Below are 14,087 nucleotides of genomic sequence, written 5' to 3'. Positions count from 1 at the left end.
GTGTTTAGAGTAAAATTACATGATATGAGATAATGGACATGATTAGCAATGAAGGATGGATTATTGATGTATTTTTATTAAATTGGATGCACAATGGAAAGAACATGATATTTGATGCTTTGAGAGGATTATTTGGAGTATTGCAAACATTGGAAGTAGTCAAAAAGCATGTTAAGAAAGTTGGATTTTGTAGTGGAGAAATGAGCTGAAAGGAATGGATATTTTCTCCTTAGAAAAAGACATAGAGACAATTTCTAGTGAGGGCATGAGATTTGCGTGCATCGCATGCCCTATTTCAGGGTCCCAAGACTTAACTAAAATTTTGAAGACTAATTCCAGCCACAGCATGCAATTGTATGTGTTGCATGCTCCAGATCAGGGGTTCCATGCCTTAGCCAAATTTTCAGAGAATAATTCTAGTGGGAGCATGTGATTTACGAGCATCGCATGCCGCACATCAGGGGTCCAATGCCTTAGAGAAATTTGAGAAGATAAATTCCAGTGAGTGCATACGTTTAGCATGCACCACATGCTCCACTTTAGCATATTGTATTGTGCGATGCACACTCTAGGGTACATAGATGAAGCATACGATGCATGGTAGATTCCACCCAGACTAAATTTGTCTCGGAGTAAAAATAAAATATGAATACAATATAAACAACTCTTGGCAAGCATAGCAGTAGAAGAAAAGCATAAAATTCTCTCTTTTGGGATGCTTAGACATTCTTTTGAACTTCTTTACTTCAAGATTAATTTTGAGTATGATTAATTACTTATTTTTATGTTGAGTTCAAACATAAGTGTCTAAACAACCTTGTTCTGGGGTTAAGGTCAAGAACATGTTTACTAATTGATATTCTTTATCGAAGTTTCTTTTTGAAATATCATTTGGGTTGTTCTTAATTTCTTGAGCTTACTATTTTGACTAGTGGCCACCATTAGGATAAATCTATATTTTTATATGAATATGGGAGGAGAATCATAGGATAGAATAGAGAAATTACGGAGCAAGTTTTTTATCCTATTATGAAATAAGGGGTTTTAATTAGCATCTAGGATAAGGATATACCTAGAAGCATCGCTTGGTTCAATTGCAAGAAGATAACTTTATGAATCTAGAAGAATTGTTGCATCTCTGCAGGAGCTATAGTTGCAATATTAAATAAATAGAAGATTTGAAGTCGGCAGACTAAGATCGGACTATAAACCTTGTGAATCAACAACCCGATAACTAACTAGAATAAAATAAAAATATAGAATTGTATTATTATTCGATGCAACTCAACCCTAGAATTCTAATCATTACTTGTTACAATCATTTCTTGCTTTCTGATTGTCACAAATTGTTAGTTCTTATTTACTAATTTAAGTTCTTATTCTAAATTTTACAAACATCTTGATACTTCACAACACTTAATACCACTTTGTCTAAAACTAATGTTTGGTTAAATTTCTAGTTGCTTAGTCCTCGTGGGAACAATATCTGACTTTCTAAATCACTATACTACGTGTTTGATCATGTGAACTTGCATGTACATTGGGATGCAACAGGTTTTTGGCGTCGTTGATGGGGACTAGTAGAATTAGTAAATTGCTAAATTTTTTATTTTCAATAATAAGTATAAGTGTTAACGACTTGATCTTAGAGGCTGAATTTTTGCAGGATTAACTGACTGTAGGACTGGCGAGAGCTAAAGAGTTTGTCGATCTTTTTGCAGAACCAGAACTAATATTTTAACAAAGGCAAAGAGTTCAATATCTCCTTCAACAGGTTAAAATGGCTCATCCAATTAATCCAAATAACCCTATCAATCCAAATGTCAGAAATGTCCCAGCTCTGATTATACCAGCTATTCCTTCTCATCCAGCTACTAGACCTATTCATGAGGTGGCAATATCACTCACGAACTATGTCACTAACAGTTTTCACATCCTGAGGTAGGTGGTTGATTTGAATTAAAGAAAAATATGGTGTGATTGTTGAATTCAGTGGGGCAATTCTCTGGCTTTTCACATGATGACCCAAAATAACACATACAGACCTTCTAGGAAATAAGCGATACTTATATTCCTGAAGGGATGAATATTGATTATGTCAGATTGATACTCTTCCCTTTTTCTCTAATTGGGGAAGAAAGGAGGTGCTTATATGCTAAACGAATACTCTCTATCACTTCATAGGAAGATCTAGCTTGGAAGTTCCTTATTTAATTCTTTCAATTAGGGAAGACTACACGTTTGAGAAGTGAGATTTTGAGATTCAGGCAAAAAGAAATAGAGAATATCTACAAATGTTGGGAGAGATTTTAGAGTATGCTAAAAAATTTCCATTACCATCGTCAGTCTAATGATGTTGTTCTTCATACTTTCATTAAGGGGTTGGAGCCAAATTCTAAGATTTTCTTGGATTCAACTGTAGGTGGACCAACTCTTGAGATGACTTATGATGAATTGTACACATTGCTGAATATAATTTCATACGGGAATCCTGATTGGCATGCTGATTCGAGTAGTGCTCCTAAGAAGGTTGCAGGGGTATTTCTGGTAGATCAATTTACTACCTTACAAGAGCAGATTCCAGCAATGCAAAGTCATATACTTACTTAGATTAATAAGTTAAAGTTGGGGGTTCCATAAGCAACAACTATAACTAATGCATTCCAACAGGCGAATTCTTGGTGTGAGGTTTGTGGAAGTAGTGAGCATGCAACAAATGCTTGTACGTCAAATTCAAATTTTGTTTACTATGTGGGGAATATGACAAGACCTCAAGGAGCCTTACCTAGCAATACAGAGGCAAATCCTAAACAAGTAAATGCAGTTACAACAAGGAGTGGGTTTCAGTTAATGGAGGTGGTACCTGAGCAGGTTAGTCCCACAGCCACTGATGATGATCCTAAGGCTAATAAACAGAAAAAGGTCAAAGAAAAAACTACAAGTGATCAAACTCATAAGGAAAAGAAACTCTACCTATACTATTCCCTAAAAGACAAAGGAAGCATCAAGAAGAGGCCAGTTACAAGAATTTTTTGGATCTTCTAAAAAAGGTTCAATTAAATATTCCTCTTGTTGATATTCTACAGAGTGAACTAAAATATCCAAAATACCTGAAGGATATAGTTGTGAACAAGAACCAGTTGACCAAGTATGCTGTAGTGCACTTACTAAGGAGTGCACATCCTAGATTCAAAACAAAATATCCATCAAGCTGAAGGATCTAGGTAGTTTCACTTTGTAGATCACTATAGGGAAGACCATCAATGCTCATAGATTATGTGGCTTGGGGGCTAGCATAAATCTTATACCAATATCTTGGTACCGAAAGATGGGTCTTGGGAGTGCCAAACCCACTACTATTATTTTGCAGTTGGCAGATAGGTCTCTTGCTAGGCCAGATAGAATTATTAAAAATGTCTTGGTTCAAGTGAGATCACTAATCTTTTTGATGGACTTTGTGATTCTTGACTTTAAAGCTGATCCTGTCGTTCCATTTATTTTAGGGTGGCCCTTCCTAGCAATAGGACAGTTATTAATTGATGTAGTAGTAGGGAAGATGAAAATGAGAGTGAATGATAAAGTAGAAGTTTTTGATATGTACAAGGAATTGAAATTACTAATTATATATGAGGAGTTGTTTGCTATATCTGTTATAGATATTGAGTCTGATTAGAGGCTATTATTGTCATATGATCCATTAGAAAGAGCCTTGGTAGGTCATGATCTTTATGGAGATATGTATGCATTAACATTAGTTCAAGTCATGAAGTCGGTGGTCAATGAAACAAGAAAATTGTCTTTTGAGCCATTGAATAGACCAATTGGTCCATCCCCTAAAGCTTCAATTGATGAAGCTCCAAAATTAGAGATTAAGGTTCTTCCTACTCACTTGAAATATGTTTACCTGGGTGACAATGATACTTTGCCTGTTATTTTGTCTACAGGTTTTTCAAATGCAAGTAAAGAAAGCAATGACAGGCTTGAAAAGAAGGAAAAAGGTGATTGGATGGCAGATGTTTGACAATAAAGGGATAAATGTAGATTTTTGCATGTGTAAGATACACATAGAAAAAGTTTTCAAACTAAGGGTGTAACAAAAATGTAGGCTGAATCTATGGATAAAAGACGTGGTGCAAAAAGAGGTCATTAAGTGGCTTGATAATGGGATTTTTTATCCAATTTCAGACTGCAAGTGGGTAAGCCCTATACATTATGTCCCAAAGAAAGGTGGGATGACTGTGGTTACCAATGAAGAATATGAACTAATTCCCACTTACATGGTAACTAGATGGAGAATTTGTATTGACTGCAGGATGCTGAATGAAGCTATAAGGAAGAACCACTATCCTAGCCCGTTCATTGATCAGAGGTTGGATATGTTGGCAGGGCAAGAGTATTACTAGTTACTTGATGGTTACTCAGGTTATAATCAGATCACAATTTCTCCCAAAGACCAAGAGAAGACAACTTTTACTTTCCCATATGGTACTTATGCGTCAGTCGTATGCCTTTTGGCCTCTATAATGCACCTTCAACTTTTTAAAGATGCATGATGGCAATCTTTTAAGACGTGGTTGAAGAATTTGTTGAGGTATTAATGTATGACTTCTCTGTGTATAAAAATTCTTTTGATTAATGCTTGCAGAATCTTGATCGAGTCCTAGCTCAATATGAAGAGACAAATTTGGAGCTAAACTGGGAAAAATTCCAATTTTTGGTGAAAGAAGGAATAGTTATTGGACATAAAGTGTCATGTAAAGGACTGGAAGTAGATAGATCCAAAATTTAAGAGATTGAAAAGCTGCCACATTTAGTAACAGTCAAGGGAGTACAAAGTATCTTGAGGCATGTAGGTTTCTACAGGCATTTTATTTAGAATTTTTCAAAGATTGCACCCCCGGTGAGTAAATTGTTAGAAAAAGAGGACAAGTCCAATTTTAGGGTGGATTGTTAAGAAGCCTTTGAGCAGCTAAAAAAGAAGCTGATAGAAGCTCCTATTTTGAGTTCACCTGATTGGGAGTTGGCATTTTAATTAATGTGTGATGCTAGTGATGTGGCTGTTGGAGCATTTTTGGTGCAAGGAAAAGAAAAGGTAGTTCACTCTATTTATTATTCTAGTAAAGTCTTGAATGAAGACAAAATGAATTATACAGTTACCGAAAAGGAGATATTAGCAGTGGTTTATACATTCGATAAATTTAGAACATATTTGGTGGGAACCAAAGTGATTGTTCATACAGATCATGACTCTATTAAATGTATCTTCAACAAAAAGTATGAAAAGCCACGATTAATCAGGTGGATTTCTTTTACTTCAACAATTTGACCTAGAGATTCGTCATCAAAAGGGAGCAAAAAATCAAGTTGCAGACCATTTGTCAAGGTTGGAGACTTATGATTATATGGTTAATGACTTTCTTTGCATTTGAGAAGAGTTCCCAGATGAAAACTTATTGCCTTTAGAGGTGTGTGAAGTTCCTTGGTATGCGGATATTGTGAATTTGTTAGAAAGTGACTTTTACCCTACTATTCAACAGAGAAAGAAATTGCTACATAATTCTCATACATACATATGGGACAAGCCATATCTGTTCATGGAGTGTCCTAACGGAATTATACGCAGATGTGTTCCAGAAGCTGAATTTACACAAGTGTGACAAAAATATCATTCATCTCCTTATGGTGACCATAATAGGGGTGAAAGAATACCTAGGAAAGTTTTGCAATCCTATTTCTTTTGGCCTACCTTATTTTGAGATGTAGTAGCTTTCGTGAAAAGTTGAGATCAATGTCAAAGATTATGGACCATATTAAGGCGTCATGAGATGCCCCTAAATAATTTTCTTAAAGTTGAAGTATTTGATGCTTGGGGGATTGATTTTATGGGACCACTCCCACTGTCCAATGGAAAGTTGTACATTCTAGTGGCAGTAGATTATGTATCCAAATGGGTGAAAGCTATAACTTGTCTAACTAATAATGTGAGAGTGGTGCTAAAGTTCATGAAGAAACATATATTTCTCAGTTTGGTAGTCTAAGAGCTATAATCAGTGCTGGAGGTACGCACTTTATTAACACTTGGTTTAAGAATCTTTTAGCTAAATATAGTGTTAGTCAAAAGGTAGCTACTGTGTATCATCTACAAATGAGTGGACAAGCTGAGGTCTCCAACCAGGAGATAATGCAAATACTGTAGGAGACTGTTAATGGGCAACAGAATGATTGGGCCAAAATGCTTGATGATGCATTGTGGACATACAGGACAGCTTATAAGACATCCATAGGGACTTTCCCATATCGCTTGGTTTATGGTAAAGCTTTCCATTTGCCTGTAGATCTGGAACATCTAGCTTATTGGGCCATTAAAAAGTTGAATCTTGAGATGAAGCCCGCAAGAGACAAGAGATTGTTGTACCTTGTTGAACTTGATGAGTTTCTTGTCCATGTATATGACTATACAAGGAGAAAACCAAGATATGACATGACAGGAAAATTAAGAACAGAGTGTTTGAACCCACACAACTTGTTTTTCTATTTAATTAAAGGTTAAAGTTATTTTTAGGTAAATTGAGGTCTAAGTGGTCTGGACCTTTTAAGGTGGTGTAGATGATGTCTCATGGAGTGGTAGAGCTATAGAATAAAGAGAATACTGAGAATTTTTTGGTGAATGGACAATGTGTGAAACATTATTGGGGTAATGTCCATCACTTTTGTGGATGAGTGAGGTTGAGATTAGTTGTGCCATGACATAAAATAAGGTGCTACATAGGAGGCAACCCACAAATGTAATGTAATAGTGTTGTTAATTTCTATTTTAGTTGAAGAAAAGAAACAAATAACAAAAATATAAAAAATGCAATGTGCCACGACCAAAACTAAGGCACTGAGTGGGAGGCATCCCACTTTTTATTACATTAGTTTGCTATTTTTTGTTAAGCATGCAGGAATAAGAAACACAAAACCAAGGATATAAATGAGAGGTAAGTGAAACAATGTCAGGAAAACATTCAAGTAAGTAACATACTCCTTAGTGAAAGGTGAAAGAGTGAACACAAAAAAGGGGATGCAATATTGCCCTAACACTGTGTTTACATTTACTTTGTGCAAGAAATAATGCTAAATCCAATAGCATCGTTCTAATACTGGGCATCAGATGCTCTATTTCAGGGCAATTCATCATGCGTCACATGCACTATTTTGGTACACTGCATCATGCGTTGCACGCTCTCTCCATTTTATAACCCAATACCAAATTTCGGGTTACACCATTCCCTTACCTCTTTAAATATCCCCTTAAATCCCAAATTCCCTTTATTTCTAAACCTAAAATAGCGCCACCCCTAAATTCCTATAAGCAAAACTCTCCCTTCTTGAAGTGTAATTTTCTTTGGTGACAAATATAAAGACTTTATCTTCTTCAGAAGCATTAAGGTAAGTACTCTTTGCTACTTGTTAAGATGAAAGAAATGATATGATTAGTTTCAATTATTGAAGATTTTGTGATATTTGTGCTTTGGAAATTTGATGTGACACTTTGTGATTTAGAATACCTTGAGTATTTGTGTATTCACTAATGAAAGTAACTACTATTTTGCAAGTTTTGTGGGTGATTTCATGCTGAGGAGTAGGGATGAAGGTTAGCTGATTGAACAATAAGTGGTTGAAGTAGTTTGACGTTGAATAGTCTTTGAACTACATGGGGACGATTATGCTTGTCTGTGTGCAGATGAATTGCTGGGAAATTTAGGGGTTAATACATTGACACACTTTAATTATAGGTTAATATGAGAACACTTGTGGGGGCACACTTTAATTATAGGTTAATATGAGAACACTTGTGGGGGGAGGCAAACTTTATTGTTATAGAACTAATTTTTACTTGCATCAAGCTTGATCAAATTTGGCAATATGTGTACCAAGTGTCTGATCCTGTGAGAAAAATTTGCATCCTTGTTAAAAGATTAGGTTTTTCAAGCTAGAGATGGGTGGATGAAATGTATATTACTATATCTATCACTAGTTGAATAGACGATGAACTATTCTGTGTTGTTGTAATTGTGAGGGAAAATATGCTTGTATGGAATTGCTAAATAGGGAGGTCTGAGCACCCTTGCATTTGTATCATACTCGTTACTAGCAACTAAGTGTGGGGTGGCCTAACCACCACAAATTTGGTGTTTTCTAGATCAACATAATTTCTTTATTTGATTTGGATATATGCTTTGTATGACATGTATCATGTCGAACCGCCAATAGAAAGGAAAAACTAAGGTGGTATCTTTAGAGCAAGCTCGAAAAAGAAATTGACAAGGTACTAGTGCATCTCAACCGCAACTTATACCATACAATGTACCAAGGATGTATGGTATTAGAGGGGTATTGGAGTCATGATACAAATGGTACACAACTTATGATAAAACGAAGTACATTGCAGATCTGTTTATTAACTAGGTGAATTTAATAAAGGAATATCCTAGCATGGTGCAAAAAATGAAAGAGTTGCATATATAGTTCTTATTTGACCAACCTTTTAAGTGTAACATAAGCCTAATTAGGGAGTTCTATACTAACTAGGACCTGTATGATAGGGATTTCAAAGAATAAATCCATCGTTAGGTCATCACCTTTAATGCTCATACATTAAATGCACTCCTTCGGACACCAGAAGTGGATACTGAGACAATTAAGTTGATGTAGATTGAACCACCATATGCTTACATCTGTCATTTATTATGTGGCACTCGCTCAACTGCAAGGTAGGCATGAAAAAGGGAAGCGATATTTACCTCAAACTACCATTCAGTTACATGAACAGGGAGGCCCGAGTATAGCCTAAGATTATCTATAAATATCTACATCAGGTGACTCATATGACTAATGTGACATATGACAGGGTTTGTTTGATCTATTCTTTGATATGGGATGATGTTGAGGTAACTATTGGGAATGTGATTTTCTCGAGTATGAAGAAGGCACAGCTTAGTCCAGAGCATAGGTATAGTTTTGGGGGCCTATTGACTAGATTTCTACATAATGAAGGTGTTGAAGAAGAGGCCATGGGCTATCTGCCTCCAGTAATGACTAAGCCCATTGATGTATCACACACTAAAGCGAGTGATGCCTATGGTTTGACACTAATTATTCCCAAGCATTAGTCTTGGATAGATAAGATCAATGCTCGATTGTATGGGCTATAGATGCTGCATTTGCAAATTAGGGGGAACCCTGCTACTCCGTAGGAGATTAGAGCAGTGGAGTTGGACTATCCACTTGGTCATCATGCGAGCACCATGATATAGATTAGTCCTGATTTTATGGATCCTATTGATGATGACATTCCCACAGATGAGGAGCAGCGGTTATAGTATTTTGAGGATAAGTTGGACTTAAGAGATAACATTGTGATGATTTGGACTCGGGTGATGATGCTGATGATGGCATATGATAAGGGAGTCCCTCCCCACTCCACACTATGCTTATTTTGCAAGCACTGGGACAATGCTTTATTTTTAAGTATGGGATGGTGGAATTCTCTTATTCCTTACACTTTTCTTTATTTTATGCTTTTGGGACAATTTTATCTTATTTCTGTGTTTTTGTTTTGATTTGATTGGATGATTTTCTAGATATTCAGAAAGTTATGTCTATAATAGTAAGTAAGCTGATAAGTTAAAAGAATATTACAATGTTCCATAAAGGCATTTTTTGCGTGTTGTTTCAGTTTGAAGTATTTGTTTCTGCCTTATATTTTCCCTCTTTGGCAATTTCAGTTTAACATATTTATTTTTTCGCTCCTTGGCAATTTAGTCGTAGTTAGTTTCCCTACTTTATTATAGATGGATGACGAGCATCTTAAGGGAGGTAGTCTTTAGAAACTGAGAATTGATAAGAACCTGATTACGACTTTTGAGGAATGCTTTGTGTTGGGCTAGAATTTTTTAGTGACTTTAAATGATGTTATTTTGAAGTAAAAGGCAAAGAATGAGTTATTTTTAGATGTTAAATCTCAATAGGTGTGACGCAATTTTGATTGGCTTAATGTTGAATTTGACAAAGAACAAGATCGGGAACTATAAAGATCTAATTTGATTTCTTTCATGCACCGTGAGTGTGAGTACTTGTTTATATCCTCCATGTATAGAAATTTCTATCACTTTCCTGGTGTGTTTACAAAGTGAAATAAAGGGTGTTGGGTATAGAAAGTGATTTAGGCACTTCTTTGTTTGCCAAATTATAAAGATTTTATTTACCTACCCTTGAGTATATCCCTAGTTAGCCTCATTAAGACTACAACCTAATTTATTTGGTAGCATTATATGTTGCCTAAATCCTTTCTTTGATAATCCATAATTCGATCCATAGCTCCTAAACTCTTTAGTATAGATAATTAAATGAGTAGGGAGTGTGAAATTGAAGTAGGAGAAAGGTGAAAGTGAAGAACTAAAGAAGTTGTTATTTGTGTGTTAATTGTGAAGAAGAGATGAAAAAGTGAATCGTGATGAAAAAGTAATATACACTTCTACCATAGTTTATGTTAATGGCTTATTGAGAATTGAGATGAAATGGACGATGTATATATGTAATAAAGAAGAAATTAGGTTTATAAAGCGTGAATTTTATTGTATATTGAGATGTATTAAAGAACTTAGTGAAGATTAATCATTATTTCCTAAATAGTACCTACATGTCCCTTATCCAACATTGCAACCATGAAATACCTAATTTATCCTATATTTCAACATCTGAGTATTAGTTGAGTAGTACACTAAGGGTAAGCCAATGGTTCATTATCTATCATGTATGAATTCTTTGTTGAGAGTAAGAGATTGAAATATTGATACTCCTCTCATGAGAAATATTTAAAAAGTGGGTGGTATGGGGAACTTTCGTGTTGTGAGGGTTCATGCGGATGAAATTTTGGGTTACTTATTGTTGTTTGATTGAGTTATTTGGTTAAGTTTACAGAAGAATCGGATTCCACTATTGAGATGATGTAATTTGAAACACTTTGTTCATGTGCATTAAAGTATTTTGACATATTTTAAGATGAGTCATTTCTATAACTTGTGAGTGACCAATGCATGCATAACTCTTAGGTTGTGATGTGAAGCTTAATTAGGGATTAGGTTTGTGATTTTTTGGGGACGAACAAGGTTATAAGTGTGGGGTAGTGATCTTTGGAATATTTATATGTCCGACTGCCAATATTTACAAAAAATAGTCTTAGTTTTATGAGCTAAATTGTGTGTTTTTATTATGTTTAGTTTACAATTACATGATATGAGATACTGGGCATGATTCATAATGCAAGATGGATTATTGATATATTTTTGTTAAATTGGATGAACAATGGTAAGCACATGATGATTGATGCTTTGAGTTGATTATTTGGAGTATTGCAGATATTGGAAGTAGTCAAAAAACATGTTTGGAAACTTGGATTTTGTACCGGAGTACCGAGCTGAAAGCAATGGAAATTTTGCCTTAGAAAAGGCCATGGAGACAATTTCTAGTGAGGGCATGCAATTTACGTGCGTCGCATGCCATATTTAAAGGGTACCAGGACTTAACTAAAATATTGAAGACTAATTCCAATAGGAGCATGCAATTTTTGTGCATCGCATGCTCTAGTCAAGTGGTTCCATGCCTTAGCCAAATTTTCGAAGACTAATTCCAGTGGGAGCATATGATTTGCCTGTGTCTCATCGTCCACTTCAGGGGTCCAATGCCTTAGAGAAATTTGAGAAGATAAATTCCAGTGAGTGTGTCCCTTTAGTATGCGTCGCATGCTCAACTTTAGTGTAATGCATCATGCGACGCACGCTCTAGTGCACAGAGATGAAATATACGATGCATGGTAGACTCCACCCAGGCTAAATTTTGCTCCGCATAAAAGGAAAACGTGAATATAATTTCAACCACTCTTGGCAAGCATAGCAGTGGCGGAAAAGCATAAAATTCTCTCTTTTATGGTTCTTAGATATTCTTTTGAACTTTTTTACTTAAATATTAATTTTGGGTATGATTAATTGCTTATTTTTGATGTTGAATTCTAACATGAGTGACTAAACACCCTTGTCCTAGGTTTGAGGTCAAGAACATGATTACTCTTTGATATTCTATATTGTAGTTTCTTTTTGAATTATCATTTGAGTTGTTCTTAATTTCTTGAGCTTACTATTTTGATGAGTGGCCACCATTAGAATAAATCTATATTTCCATGTGAATTTGGGAGGATAATAGTTGGATAGAATGAAGAAATTAAGGAGAAAAGTTCTTATCTTTTTATGACATAAAGGGTTGAATTAGCATCTAGGATATGGATATACCTAGAAGCCGTGCTTGGTTTAATTACAAGAAGATAACGAAGAATCTAGAAGAATTGTTGTATCTTTGTGGGAGTTGTATTTGCAATATTCAATTGATAGAAAATTTCAGGCTGGGAGACTAAGATCAAACTATAAACCTTGCGAATCAACATTGCGATACCCAATTAGAATGCGACAAGAAGATAGAATTGTATGATAATTAGATGTACCTCAACTCTGGAATTCTAATCATTACTTCTTACAACCATTGCTTGCTTTACGATTGTCACAAATTGTTATTTCTTATTTATTAATTTACATTATTATTCTAAATTTCACAAACATCTTCATACTTTACAAGACTTAATACCACTATGTCTAAAACTAAAAGTTAGTTAAATTTCTAGTCACTTAGTCTTCGTGGGAATGATATCTTACTGTCTAAGTCACTATATTACTTGTATGATCATGTGCACTTCCGTGTGTGGTGGTTCACAATTAACCTTTGGCACCGTTGCCAGGGACTACTAAAATTAGTAAATTTCTAAATTTTTGGTTTTTGATAATAATTTTAAGTTTTAGCAACTTGATCTTAGCAGCTGAATTTTTGCAGGATTAGTTGACTATAGGACTGGTGGGAGATAAAGAATTGTTAGAGACTTTTGCAGAACTAGAAATGATATTTCAACAAAGGCGAAGAGATCAATATCCCCTTCAACAGGTTTAAATGGCTCATCCAGTTTATCCTAATGACCCTATGGATCCAAATGCCGAAAATGTCCCAGCTTTTCCTGCTCAACCAACTACTAGAACTATTTGTGAGGTTAAAATCCCATTCACGAACCATGTGACTAATAGTATTCACAAGCCCGAGCTAGGTGGTTGATTTGAATTGAAGTAGAATATGGTCCAATTATTGAATTCAACAGGGCAATTTTATGGCCTTTCATATGAAGACCTCCAGTAGCACATATAGACCTTCCTGAAAATAAGTAATACTTACATTTATGAAGGGGTGAATATTGATTATGTCAGGTTGACACTCTTTCCTTTTTCTCTAATTGGGGAAGGAAAGAGGTGATTACATGCTGAACCACCACTCTCCATTACTTTTTGGGAATATCTAGCTCGAAAGTTCCTTATTTGATCCTTTCCATCATGGAAAAATGCACATTTGAGAAGTGAGATTCTGAGTTTCATACAGAAAGAAGAGGAGAATCTCTACCAAGCTTGGGAGAGATTTAAGAGTATGCTCAAAAATTTCCCTTAATGATGTTCTTGTTCATACTTGTACGATCACGTGCACTTGTGTGTGCGTTGGAATGCAACAGGAGGCAACCCAAGTTAAGGTATGTTTTATTTTTAGTATTTTTAGTTTTTACTTCACTAGTTTTAGTTTTTTTGAGTCACGGGTTGATGTGAAGTTTGAGTATCAAAAAACTAAGCCAAGGAGCATGGTGAAGACTAAGTGTGGGGTCCTCGAACCCTATTGACATATAAAGATGCTACTAACTAGGCATAGAGGCCTCAAAGAGTATTTATATCTCTACTTTTAAGTATACTTTAGGGACAAAGTAGATTTTTAAGTATAGGGTGGGGAAATTCCCATTTTTAGGGTAATTTTAAAATTTTTGTGTTAGGAATAAGTGTGGGATGTTCTTTTTGGTGCTATGTTTGATTACATGATGCAAGGTTTTTGGTTGTAAAAGCCTATTGATTGTGTGACTTACTACTTTTGAGACTTCCTGGTTTGTGCTTATGACTCTGTACTTGTTGGCT

The 14,087-nt window shown here is 35.3% G+C and overlaps 1 pseudogene; it reads right to left on the bottom strand.

Annotated features, from left to right (window-relative positions):
• Positions 1 to 13,479: 13,479 nt before the first annotated feature.
• Positions 13,480 to 13,580, bottom strand: LOC124892073 (annotated as a pseudogene).
• Positions 13,581 to 14,087: the final 507 nt, after the last annotated feature.

Source organism: Capsicum annuum, chromosome 1, assembly GCF_002878395.1.
Source record: "Capsicum annuum cultivar UCD-10X-F1 chromosome 1, UCD10Xv1.1, whole genome shotgun sequence".
NCBI lineage: Eukaryota > Viridiplantae > Streptophyta > Magnoliopsida > Solanales > Solanaceae > Capsicum > Capsicum annuum.
This window is presented reverse-complemented; position numbering and strand designations above follow the sequence as displayed.